Raw genomic sequence first — 13,854 nt, 5'->3', positions numbered from 1 at the left:
GCTTCTTCGTGAAGTAATTTCAACAAGTTTACAAACCGAGTGTCAAACCCATTATAAACTGTGTTTAACCTATCACGATGTTCTAACCCTAGATTAAACTTTACTACTTCAGAGGCTTCGGACTAATAACTACAGTTAGGCACGACATTGTACCAAAACCTTTAGAATAATCACAAACTGAAGACTAAAAAGTCGGCCAACAGTTGACCCCAGTTACAGCCTTTTTATCGCGCCCACTGCTTGGCTGCGGCCTCCTCTCACACGGAGAAGGATTGAGCATTAATCACCACGCTTGCTCAATGCGGGTTGATGATTTCTGACTATATAGTCTAGGTTTCCTCGAGATGTTTTCCTTAACATTTTATCAGTCATTGGTGTCTAAGGTATAGGTACTTAGAAAGTAAATACAAACTTTGAAAAGTTGCATAGTTACTTGCCTGACCTGGAATCGAACCCACGCACTTATACTTGAGAAGCTGATGCTTTAGACACTAGGCTACCTCGAATTTTGACCCCATGGTAAGAAAAATTATTTTAATGAAAATCTTGATTCCAATCAAAGTCTCCAGTCGGTCTGATATCGGCTAAGTACTTGCTGATCTTTGTAATGTGCGTACTACCATTAACCTTCATACTGATTTAAGAGCCCAAAGAAACTATCGGCCGACTAAAAGTTTGCAGTGTGAGAATACTCTAATAACTACAGTTAGGTACGTCATTGTACCAAAACCTTTAAGTTTGGACTGGTATTGATTTCCTGTAACTTGAAACTTTGGAAAATTTCGGAAACTCATAATTGAGTGAAATGGAGTTTGTTATTGTTTATTGTAGACATTTACTTATTAAAAACATTCAATATAATGGCGTCTTGGACGAATTTTCTGTTCTCTCTTAAGAGATCAGCCAGCTGCGCAGGACAAATTATAGTGCACACACAAGTATTTGCGCTGACACAGGTGCACTCACTATTCCTTCACTCTCATAGCTCCATGGGATGGCAATCGGATACAACCGGATAGAGAATTTGTAAAGAGCATTAAAATAGGTTCAGCAAACGTGAGGTACCTAACCGCGCACTAACACACATACATACATACAGGTCAAACTAAGAACCTCCCTTTTTTTGAAGTCGGCTAACAAAATCGATACTTGAAAATTGTAAAGCCAAACTTTTTAGACCAATCAATTATTGTTATTAATTATTATTCATAGCCCATTATCGAGTTACAATACAATGTGAAATAACTCTGACCGATCCTTTTGTAAGTCAAGTTTATTGTTCTATTGTAGCTGAGATAAAGGAGTAACTTTATATATAGAGGAGTTAGTATTGATCTATGGAGGACCAAATAGGTATTAGTCGCAATCGTAATTAAGTAGATAGATGGTTATTTATAGATGTTCTGAATCACGGTAGTCCTACATGATCTGCGCATGCTGCTACTATTATTGTATGTATCAATACATACAAATTGTAATAGCCATACTATTCATAGAAAAAGATTATCCATGGATTTTCTTGACCGTTCTTCTCCATAGGAAGCTTTTGAAATGGGAAATTAGAATGAAACTTATTTGTATTTTTGACATTCATTAGTGCTTGTAAAGGCCTACATGAAATAAAAAAGATAGGACTCAAGAGTTTGTTTATTTTTTATAGGGCTACAGGCTACTTTTTATCCAGATGAGCGAAGTAGTTCCCATTAGTTACGGGTGAAACCGCCGGCCGGAGTTAGTAAGAAATTCTCTTACTTCATTGATATCAATAGTTTTCATCTCATGAGACTCAAACAAATGTGACTGACTATTTTACTGTTCTTGTTACAAAAATGAATTTAAATGTAATTTCCATATAATACCAACGAAACGTTTTAATTACTCTCAACATGTACTTGTTATTTTCTCTTACATACAAATGATTGTATTTATGAAATCCAGAATGTTCTCAGTTCTGTTCTGCTTTTAACAACAACCGGTAATTGTATGTTTTTTTTTTATTATTTTGTATATTGTTTTTCATTTTTGGATATTCTATCCTGCTTATTATATCACATTAAATTACATACGTTAATGTACTGGTAAAAAAAAATGATTTGATTTGCGTTTGAAATAATTCAGCTATTTTGTAATTTCGATAATTGTGATGATTAATAGAATCTCTCTGGTAGTAACAAAAGTTTTAAAACAAAGAGACAAAATAAATAGCCCCAAATACAGACTTTAAACCCAGTCCATTGGTCAAACGGTACAAAATAAATAAAACAGCAGAGAAAAGTACCAAAAAAATAAATGAAAATTTTTGTTTAAAAAAATATTTCGTGTAACACCGACATTTATCAAAAGTTTAGTTGTTTTTTTTAAACAAATTCATTCGTAAAACCTTGGCCATTCATATTTATAAGGCCGTTGCCCTATTTACGGGAAAATGGATTGAGTAGCTTACTTTATTTTCTGTTTTTCAGTATATTTTTTATGAAGTTAAATTTTGAAATTATGCGAATCAAACTGATTGTTTTGCTACGTCCCTTTTGGTTATAGGTACCTATATATTTTGGTGGATAAAGTCAAAAAGTTATATTGGCAATCGAAATAATAATTGCCAATTTATTGCCGCGACATTTTTCATTTTATATCAATCCCTTTCAGCAAACGCTAGCCTTAATCAAAAATAACCGAATGTATATAAGTTTATCTACTTTTTTACATCGCGAGTAGCCCGAAACCTGAAAGTCTGACAACCAGTTAAACCAAGGGGTACCCAGGTATTCTCTCCTTTATAAAACACTGGTACTCAGCTACATCCAAAATGACTGGAAGACGACCCCAGTTTCGGTATTATACTACAACTAATACACAAGCTTAGCCAGATAATAATCATCCATTTTCCTACTAAAGTATAGAAAATATAAATTACAGACGCAATCGTTAAGACGTAAGGGTCATCTGACTGCGTGGGCGGGTTCTGAATTATAGCTGGACAGATGACTTACTGCGCACTATGCCGCTGGGAGTTAGTTAGACGGCTTTTGTTCTACATCATTTTATAGGTATCATGTTCTTGGGAATATGGCTTTTTGTTACTGGAAAATGACTCGTTAATATACACGATGTATATATGAAAATAGTTATTAAAAAGGAAAAATAGCAATAAAATTATGCTACTATTATAGGTATATAGGCGGAGTTCAGTAATTTATATATGAAATTATGTCAAATTACAAGTACATAACTCTGTATAGGTTTAGATATTTTTCTGAACGATGCGTGCCGTTTATAGATGTACAGCTGTCTGTATCAAGAGCTTGATCCAACTGCCTAAATAAAGCTTTTTTCGGTGATAATCGTGGCTAGCTATTGGCTGCATCAATGACAGCCAACATACTTGTTTCTTATTATTTTACAGAATTATAGCTGGTCAGATGACTTACTGCGCACTATGCCGCTGGGAGTTAGTTAGACGACTTTTGTTATACATCATTTTATAGGTATCATGTTCTTGGGAATATGGCTCTTTGTTACTGGAAAATGACTCGTGAATATACACGATGTATATTTGAAGGGAGTTATTAAAAGGGATCAATAGCAATAAAATTAAGCTACTATTATAGGTATATAGGCGGAGTTCAGTAATTTATATGAAATTATGTCAAATTACAAGTACATATATAACTCTGTATAGGTTTAAATATTTTTTTTTAACGATGTGTGCCGTGTATTGAAGTAACTACAGCTTTCTGTATCAAGCGCTTGATCCAACTGCCTAAATAAAGCTTTTTTAGGTGAAAATCGTGGCTAGCTAATTGGCTGCATCAATGACAGCAAACATACTTGTTTCTTATTATTTTACTCAATTATAGCTGGTCAGATGACTTACTGCGCACTATGCCGCTGGGAGTTAGTTAGACGGCTTTTGTTCTACATCATTTTATAGGTATCATGTTCTTGGGAATATGACTTGTTGGGTATTTTATTTTTGAAATAGAGCTTAAGGTTTTTATTAGTGAAAATAACTGGGTTACTTATTAATCGACATTTATTTGAAAGGAGTTTTTAAAAGGGCTCATGAGTATAAAATTAAGCTATCCTTATTTAGAGGTATAGGAGCAGTGCAGAAGTTTCCGAGTATAAATAAATATATTTCGAATTACTTACAAGTTACTCTGTTTAGGTTGAGATATGTTTTTGGCGATGCTTGCCGTGTATAAAAGTATAGGTTTCTGTATCAATCGTTTGATTCAACTGTCTAACGAGTCTCTTCAGAGGTGAATCTAATATCGGATTATGACTGCCAATTTATATCTTCTATTCTTACTTCACACGCACACCCACATAAAAACTACCATTACCTTTCTTAGATTGTGGACTGTGTGTATTTCATAAGGTGGCTTTAGTTTCAAATCGCCAAACTGAACAATGGGCGGTCAGTATAAGGCTGGTTATGGTTTGGTTATCGTTATGGTTAAATGGTACAACTCCCTCTAAAAACGGTTCATTAGTTTTGGTATAAAAACCCGACAGTCAGACAGAGTTACTACACACTTATAATATTCATAGATTCACTTAACTTAATCCCTTCTCCACCTAACACATTCATAATAACTTATTCTCTAGGTAAATACATATTCTTTCGCTGATGCATCCACAGTTTATATCAGTTGGACTTTAGCCAAGTAGGAAGGAAAAGAAAACCTAGATAAGAAACTGGAAAATACTAGCGTAATGTAGGTAGATATGAATATTTTGCTCGATTACTTTCATAGGCTAGACTGTAATGTTTTAACCTAGTTCCAGACTGAATTGTAGATTCACATTTCGTTGATTATATTTTAAGTCTTAAATGGCTGTGAATTTGGGAGTGTTTTTTATGATTATTTTTGTCTTGAAGTTTTTCTGTTGAAAGCCAGTAGAGTCTTTGTAAGAAAGAAAAAAATATGAGTTTGGGTGAGAGAAAGAGAAAAACTTCAAATATAATATGGTTATTATGTTCAACTATACGCGATTGTTGATTCGCAGTAGCTTTGGTTTATATTGGGGTTGATTACGATTGTCAAAAGCAGCAATAGCCCAATGGCTAAGGTGTCAGCCTGGTAATCGAGAGATTGTTAGTTCAATCCATACCCATTATTAAGCATCACCATCCTCCTACCCTTATCCCATTGTTTTTTATTCGGGGTCGGTGCAGCATGTTTTCTTCTTCCATACTCTTCTGTCTGCCGTCATCTCACAAGTTACGTTTATATACAACTGACATTGCTAGTATTTTAAAATGGGCAATAGCATGAAAAATACAGCTTTTGCCTCAATGAATTTAGAAACTCCTATTTCAATAACATCTCCAACATAACAGACAGAATATCTTTTATTTTCTCCATTTTAAGAGCCAAGACAAATGTTAGTATTAGTATGATGAATCTCTTCTGCTCGGCCGAGTTAAGCAATGTAATAATATACGTAGATAAGTGCGCCAATTATATGAATGTGGAGTAATGAGGTAGGTATGCTTTGGAGGTGGTCTAGACTTTATTTATAAGGTTCTGTTTAACGTGGAATTTGCCTGTTTACCTTTAATTTGATGGTCCTTCGCTCGGAAAATGACATGTAATACTATTACTTATTGTAATTTATATTTATGCTCTTGGTTACCAATTTTTTGGGGGATAGATATAATCCCATGTTAAAGTTTAGAATAGAATAGCATTTATTTCTTAGTATATGGTAATTTCATATATATCAAGTCTTAATACAAAATTAGGAAAAAGGCTAATGATTATGTTTTATATTTAACTGTGAAAAATAATAGATGATGTTCCAAATTGTCTTATTTCTGTTAAACTACCCAAAGAGAAAGATATTTTTTGTTAGGATTATATTTACGATTCAGCATAAGCTTATGTAATTAAAGTCTGAGACTTATAAAGTAAACGATTTTAGGTATTACCTACAGATAGTTTAGAAACTAGTGCTTGCTCAAGCCTTCTAGTTTTACATACAGGCTACAAACCAAAATTTACCTCTACAGCTAACCAGAACCAGCTAATTACCCATATATAACCCAAAGTATACTCATAGAAAAGCTTATAAGCCAGTCCAAGGCATAATTTTCCAGCTAACCTGTTTCGCGCCAAATAATTTGCTAGGTAAACTAGCTCGTTTGTCGGATCAATGCACTCGGCTGATAATATCTCTCGCTAGGATTTTATACCTATAGGATGCTGTATTAATTAGCTGCTCATTTTGTGGAAAATTTTCGGAAAATATTGGTGGGTTTTGTTTTGGCAATTGGTGGTTGGAATATAGTATATAGTAGCGTTTGTGTTGGATGGAAGAAGGTTGAAATTCATTGCTTTGTACTTTAATTTCTGGATTTAGTCTGTAACAATTTTCTTAGACATAAGTCTTAATACCATGTTGCGTTTTAAATGTTACAGACTGCAGCCAAAAATTAAAACACAAACAATGATAAGTAAACCCTTTTTCAATATTGAACAAACGCAGAAACCTCTTTATTCAACCTACCAATTTTCAAAACAAAATTATCAATATTTTCCGAAAATTTTCCACAAAATAAGCAGCTTCAACAATATAGCACCCATACGCAATCGCAAAAAAAATATAGAATTTTCTTTTCGCTCTTATAGCATGACATAAGGATGAAGATCCTTCGAATATACCAAAACTACCACAGACAGTGCCTAACACTGCCTAAGCTCTAACTTCAACAATATAAAACAACTGACTACCAACCTATCCTAAAAAAGCCCGCCTCCATAGAACTGCTTGTACAGTCAATCTCAGGTCAGTGGTAACAGTTTTATAGGAAAATCGTACTTATTACTATTGAGTTAAGGTCCATGACAGTTACCACTGGTGTGCAGTCTACCGTACCAGGAGGTATGATAGCCCACCAAGTGACCATCCTTTGACCTACACAACCTTCTTTGTACTCTCTCAATAGACAGACCGGGGCACATGGAGAACAAAATAGTTAGCGGAGGTGCCATGACAGAAAATCGCCTAAGAAAGTAGCGCGCTAAAATGCGAGTGAACGGGGGACGAGGAACGTTACTGTTTTCGCCCTTATACTCCTTCTTTGGACCCGACCTTTTTTGTAATACCAAAAAGCGTTGACAGATGTCTCTTAGCACCTGAGCGCCTCATTAGTTCACTCGTAACTGATTTTTTTGGTCATGTCCCGCTTTACGAATCTGACCTAGAAGAAGGCGCCTAACCTATAAGTTATCGGCACGAATCTTGAGCTCTGACCTACATCTGCGCAGAAGTGATTTATTAGCAGAGAACCAATCCCGAGTGACGGCTATGACGCGATGCACTGCGGGCCAATCACCGCTGTAGCCCGCCCGCGCGCCTCAACTTCATATCACAAAAGGGACTCAATAAATTACTTCTGCGCAGGTGAAGGTCAGAGCTCAAGATTCGTGCCGATTACTATACCTGCATTATGGCATCTCCACATCTTTCCTTACTCATGTGCGTGGGTACAAAAACCGGAGTATATAGGTGTTACTTGTCAACTGTTGACTCCTCAGTCACGCATTGTTGTCAGACATAAATACACCGTCGCTAGGGTGACAACACTGTGTAATGATAACGGACAGTTTCCATACTTATTTTTAGATATCCTGATGTCATAATGGAGGGGAAAAGGTTGGGTCTATTTTTGATATGTGATGGTGTTTTGTTTTTTAATGGGGCCTTGGCCTTTGCCTCCGTAATTTGGTATTGGTTTCCGCAGTCTATAAACAGAGTATTTAGTGCACTTTCTTTTTAGAGACGTTAAAAGTTAATTGGAAATGAAAACATATGAAATATTACAGCTTATTGAGAACCGTATTACTTGAGATGAGAAAATAAAGACATTGCATTTAACTACGAAAAACCTAATTAATTGCATTGGATGATTAATTTTTTTTTTAAAAAAAACGTCTAAAACAATTAATATAGTTAAACGTGAATTATTCACCTAAATATTATATGTACTTATTTTCCTACTTAAGTATCGAATATAGGACAGCACGCTCACCAGCCGTTAATCCAGTACTTAAATAAATAATCCAGCTCAATATTGCCAGCAGCAAAAATCTATTTTCATATTCTCAATTTTTTTTCTTTCCACCCACGGACGGTCATTACGAGTCTAACTTCGTCCACTCGGAATAAGCCATTAACTGTCCAAACAAAGCAATATTATTTATGATAATATTTACGACAGTCATAAAGAAAATATATCGTAATTGTTTTATTATATTAAGAGAGCAGACTGCAAACTTTTAGTCGGCCGATAGTTTGTTTGGGCTCTTAAATCAGTAGGTATGAACATGAATAGTAGTGATGATGATGTCCTCCTAGCTGATTATCAGCCACGGCGGCGATCCTCATATAAGGAGATTAACCAATGCGCAGGACATATTACCTATAGTGCACAAGCATTTGCGCAGACAAAGGTGCACTCACTATTCCTTCGCTCTCATAGCCTGATGGCACGGCAATCCGACACGATTGGAGAGAGATCAGACGCAGGACCGACATTTACGTACTCTCCGATGCACGAATGATTGGACCTATACATATAGTTTTTTTTTAATGCCAACTATCGGGTCAACTGTCGGCCGACTATTTAATCAGCAGTCTGCAGGTACTCTAATACTTCTTGCTCTGACCTCGATCATATTTTTAAATTGATGTTTTCTAATATAAAATTCAATTTATTGAAAGCTTTTCTTGTGCATGGACGGAATAAAAAATTGCTTTGTTCAGCAAAGATTTATTCTGAACACGTTGAGATGCGTTTGATTCATTTTACGCTAAATCATTTGGATTCGATTTATATTTGAACTTGTCATGTTTTTCATTGCATTTTAGATTGAATAATTTAAATGGAAATTAGAAAATTTAATTTAGATTTTTTTTTAATTTAAAAAGAAAATGGTTTATCGAAAATTAACTTATTTTTTTACATTTATTTTTAAATACACTGTTTAAAAAATCTATCTTGAATCCCTTTATATTTCGATGATGCGACGATGAATTTCAATCAAAATCCTTAAAAATTAAAAGTTGTCAATGTCTCAAAAAACCAGTGCTGCTAGGTGTTGAAAGTTTCAAATGAATTTGTGAAAAAAATATATATAATTATTAATTTTGTCAATATAATATGGTCACCCTATACCTTATCTTCAATTTGTATGAAACATGGGTAGGTCAAGGCATTGAATGGTGGAAAAATGTCCCGGATTTTTTCCTCCAATTCCTCCTAATGTCCGCCTACGGCCTACGAGTCGTTAGACTTTTTGCAAATATTCGATTATAAGGGGCGCGCTACGTCGGCGATTTAGCTATCGCCAAGTCGGTAATTTGATTGTGGCCTAATAAAAATCTTTATTTAAGCATCTTTTGATTGATGTAATTATGCTTGACTTTTATTAGACTTAACGGTACTTAATTACGTTTTAGTTCCTTTAATGAGTGTCGGGATTTTTTTTCGCTGACGATTATAAAATGGAGATTGTTAGGGATGGGGTGTTTAAGGGATGAGAATATGTCGATATCGATGGTAAATATTTTTGTTTAAATAAAGGGATACGGTAAAACAAAAGAACGTTATATTCTCAGAGTAGTTGCATATAATACACGACAGAATATCTATTTTGTTCCTTTCGCAGAAAGAAGAGATTTCTTTCGAAATAAGCATTACTTTTGTAATTTTTTTCTTTCCTGTTGTTTTTCTTTATTGTGTGTGTACAAATAATTTTAAATAAATAAAAAAAAAAACAAAAAAATATTAAACATTATTTTTCTTTGTTTTCAGATTCCATTCCGCCACTTCATTGAAAAAGGTATGTTATAATAAAATATTTATTTACTTTCATGAGAATACATAATGACTGAAAATTATTACACTTCACCATAAATATAGCAATTAAAAACAAACATATATCAGCAATTAATTTATTAATATTAGTATTTTACAACGTATTTATAAAGGTTTTTAATAATTATTCATAATAGCAGCTCATTTTCAAAAGCTAATTAAATAGCTCGGCAAATTATTGTGAAAACTGATTTATAATAATAATTAGTTCAGTAAAAAGTAGATGGAAAACTATTTATTGGAAAAAATATTGAATAAACCATGCTCATATATATAACATTTAATGTATTTTGTACATTTTGTTTTAACTATTCTTACATTTCTTGTGAATATTTTTTCAGTCTGTTTTTTTGAGAAAATGGCTCTTATTTTTGATTCCATCTAATCTTTTCTCATGAATAACTCAGTTTTCTGGCCAAAACTGCATAAAAATACGTGCAGCAATTTATACAATTCTCTCCTGACAGTTGTCAAGAAAAAATACCGTTATTTGTACTAACTGACAGCAACTGTCAACTGCACCAAAAAACGGTCAGACCATACTCATAATTTATATGAAGCTAATGTCAAAATTCAATCTTAAATCGCTGAACAGATAGATCAGTTATTGAAATCCACAATTAGACAATATAGAATTCATGTTTTATTACAATTCTTGCAAAAAAGACCTATTTCTAATAAACTAGTACCTACCACCCACCAGTTCATTCTACACTAATATACTCATATTATATCCTTAAAAATACGTGACATTGCCCCAAAAAGCTATGAAAAGACCCAAATTCCTGTACCCTAGGCATTGAGGTTTTGTCAAGGCCCCTTTTATCTAGACAAGCTTTTTGAAAAGAATTCACACGTGCTGAAAAAGGCTATTATTAGCTCACTTTTAGTTACCTACCTTGAATATTATGTTCAGAATTTATTAAGAAGTTTCGTTGGTATAGAACCTTTTTTGGTCAATGCTGTTTGACAGGCGGGAAATGGCGACTTGTGTATTTAAGCATTGAATACTATTTTAGTTGTTTTTTTTTTATTAAGACTAAAGTTTTTTAGCCTGTTATTTATTTTTTAGATGGAAAGTTAAAGACAATCTTTTGATAACAGTTGATTTTTATACTATCACTTATATCATTTGATAGCTAAGAACCATTGTCAGTCAGTTTACTAGTGGTGAATATTTAATAGTTGCCTCTATAATTTTTGGAACATAAGCAATACTGAACAGGCATGCTAAAATTATAAAGCTTAAGAGCCCTCACACACTGCTTAAATAATTTAAGCAGTGTTATTTTCGACCGGTCAGATAGGCAGTCGCTCCTTGTAAAGCACTGGTATAGATAGTTCAACTCAGATTTGCGCGCGGCCCTATGTGTGCGTCGGCTTGTAAATATACAACTTTCATTCGTGTGACAGTGACGTCGTCCGAGCATGACGTGTTCTTATCGCTTTTTGTTATGGGTACAGTCGTTTACGAAAATGTCTAGTTCTTCACGGAGAAAATGTTTCAAAGGAGTCAGGTAGCGTTTCAAAAAATGAAACATTCAAAGCTTTTTATTATAACATTTTACAGTTTTTCATTACTTTCTCATACGTCTTTTCAAATTGACATTGACAGTGTCTAAGAAATAAATGACGTGAGATATCTAAGATGAATTAAATACTCCTTACATATTTTCTAGCTCGGGGTACGCGGACAATAAATAAAAGTGTGGACTAAGAATGTAAAAAAAACGTAATCATGTATAATAATGTAAACAAAATGTGTGGGGAATTTAACAAAATTATATTGCTTCGCATAATGTCGACCAAAATAAGACGGAAATAATGAAACTCATAAATGAACGTTTAAATCAAATTGATTAAGGGATGTGGGGTAATACTTGTCGACATGTACAAAAGAATAAAGAAGAATACTATAGACATTTTGACATGGAGTCAGAATTTATAATTCACCTTGGAAAGTAGCGAATCCAAAAATTAATCATTTGATTTTTCAAGTAGCGATTCAGAATCGTTATAAAAAGATTAACACTAAATTACGTTATAACTATTTTTCTTAAACACCTGTATACAACCCCGAAATAACTGTATTTGTACCTGACTGTACCTCTTGTCACGCACACAAAGTCACTGTATATGTACAAGGATTACCCACACAAAAGGCCGCGCGCACGACTGAGTTGAACTTACTATACTCAGCTGAATCCGGTTACACTGGAAGCCGACCCCAACATAGTTGGGAAAAGGCTCGGAGGATGATGATGTTATTGTCGGCCGATAGTTCGCCATAAGGCTATAGGCATCAAATGTGAATAAACATTTAAGTGCCTAGAAGGTCCATTCAAACTTTTTAGTCAATGTTGGTCGGAAACCCAATTGGTGTAATGTGCGCATTAGCATTCATCTCCATCTGATTTATGAGCCCGAAACTATCGGCCGACTAAAAGTCTGTAAGTCTGAAAGTGTGCACAGCATTGAAATGATATTGAATATGTTAGCACTTAAATTTTTATTCACATTTGATGTCGTCTGCAATCGTTAGCGATTCACGTGTGTCACATTTGTGTCGCAGACATTACGGGTTGTGATAACCCTGTAATGTCATTGTGATGTCATTATGTGTGTCAGTTTTTATTCGCGTGTATTTCGAGAATGTTCTGTGAGCATAATTAGGTTTGTGGTTTTGTTTTATGAAACATTTTAGAGAAAACAATGATTATTTTTTAAGAATTAAGATTACGATTGTATATAAAATATATATGTTGTTCCCTAGCGTTGTGTGTATACTAGTTTTTCCTAGAAACAGAACAATTTCTCCCGCAACTGGATAAAAAAGTCTTCTCGTTCTCTTGTCGTTTATCGTTAGACCAATCTTTAACAGATTGGTTTTGATTCGACAAGAAATCCGAACGCCCCTATAGTTTTAGTAACTGATCGTGCCTACCGTACGTTGGGTCCCTTTTGTGGTATGAAGTGAGGCGCAGGGGGCAAAGCGGTGATTGGCCCGCAGTGCATCGCGTCATAGCCGTCACTCGGGATTGGTTCTTTGTTAATAAATCACTTCTGCGCAGATGTAGGTCAGAGCTCAAGATTCGTGCCGATAACAGTACAGTACGTTGCTTGACCTACAAGAAAGCGTCTGACCTACCTTCCTTATGCTATCTCAGCTCATCTTTCCTGCATCTGTAGATAATCATAAAACTGCAGATCAATAAAATATTGAAGAGTTCTAGTAATATCTGCCAAAGATTTAAGTTTTAGAGTACTTGGTTTTTTATTACAGCGAACAAATTTGATTTGGTTCCGGAAAATTTCGAATTTATTATTACGAAAAGAAAAATTAAAGAAAAAATTGGCTTCTTTATCTGAAATTGAATCGGGGAAATAAAATTATAGTGATTTAAGTGAGGATCTCATTCTCATATTTCATTGATAAAGCTTTTTTATGAATTTTAGAAAGAATATTTTTGTTAAAAAGTCTTGGTTGGCTTTCAAGAGTAGTGAGAGGTGTCAAGTTAGGTAATACATATTCAACGGTTTTAAATTACTGTCAGATGTTGTATGATGGTTTAAAAACATCTGTTAAACCTGCTAAAAAAAAATCGTTTACGGTTTAAATGATACCCTTTTTTATGGAAAATTATCAGATGACACTTTGCTAGTCAGACTCTTACTAACTAAAACCCACCATGTTCCTTCTTAAGCCCTTTATGTACCAGAACCGTAGTAACTATTTCCACCAATCCTGCAGCCCACAAAAAGCAACCCTTAAATACCAACGCTGAACGTCAAAACGCAGACTTCAGCGTAACGCAATAAAAAATAATCAGACGCCAAATTCAAATGAATGAGAAGCCGAGGCGAGGTCTCACGGCTGCGAGTAGGGTAACATAATTGAATTATTTCGTTAGCGTAATGAAACTGGATCCTGAGACGATTCAGAGGGTAGATGCATAAAGAATTTT

The 13,854-nt window shown here is 34.4% G+C and overlaps 1 protein-coding gene across 4 annotated transcripts in view; it reads left to right on the top strand.

Annotated features, from left to right (window-relative positions):
* The window catches only part of LOC110382306 (uncoordinated protein 58), a 367,231-nt gene that overhangs the window by 60,213 nt on the left and 293,164 nt on the right, over window positions 1-13,854 (top strand). For 2 of the 4 annotated variants that reach the window (XM_049842941.2, XM_049842935.2), the window contains exon 2: window positions 9,827-9,854. The exons of the other annotated variants lie outside the window; for them this stretch is intronic. The gene's annotated coding sequence lies outside the window, so the exon portion shown is untranslated. The remainder of the gene's footprint in view (window positions 1-9,826; window positions 9,855-13,854) is intronic. 4 annotated transcript variants of the gene reach the window in all.

This window comes from Helicoverpa armigera, chromosome 22, assembly GCF_030705265.1.
Source record: "Helicoverpa armigera isolate CAAS_96S chromosome 22, ASM3070526v1, whole genome shotgun sequence".
Lineage (NCBI taxonomy): Eukaryota > Metazoa > Arthropoda > Insecta > Lepidoptera > Noctuidae > Helicoverpa > Helicoverpa armigera.
The sequence above is the reverse complement of the archived record's forward strand: the minus strand, read 5'-3'. Positions and strand labels throughout refer to the sequence as shown.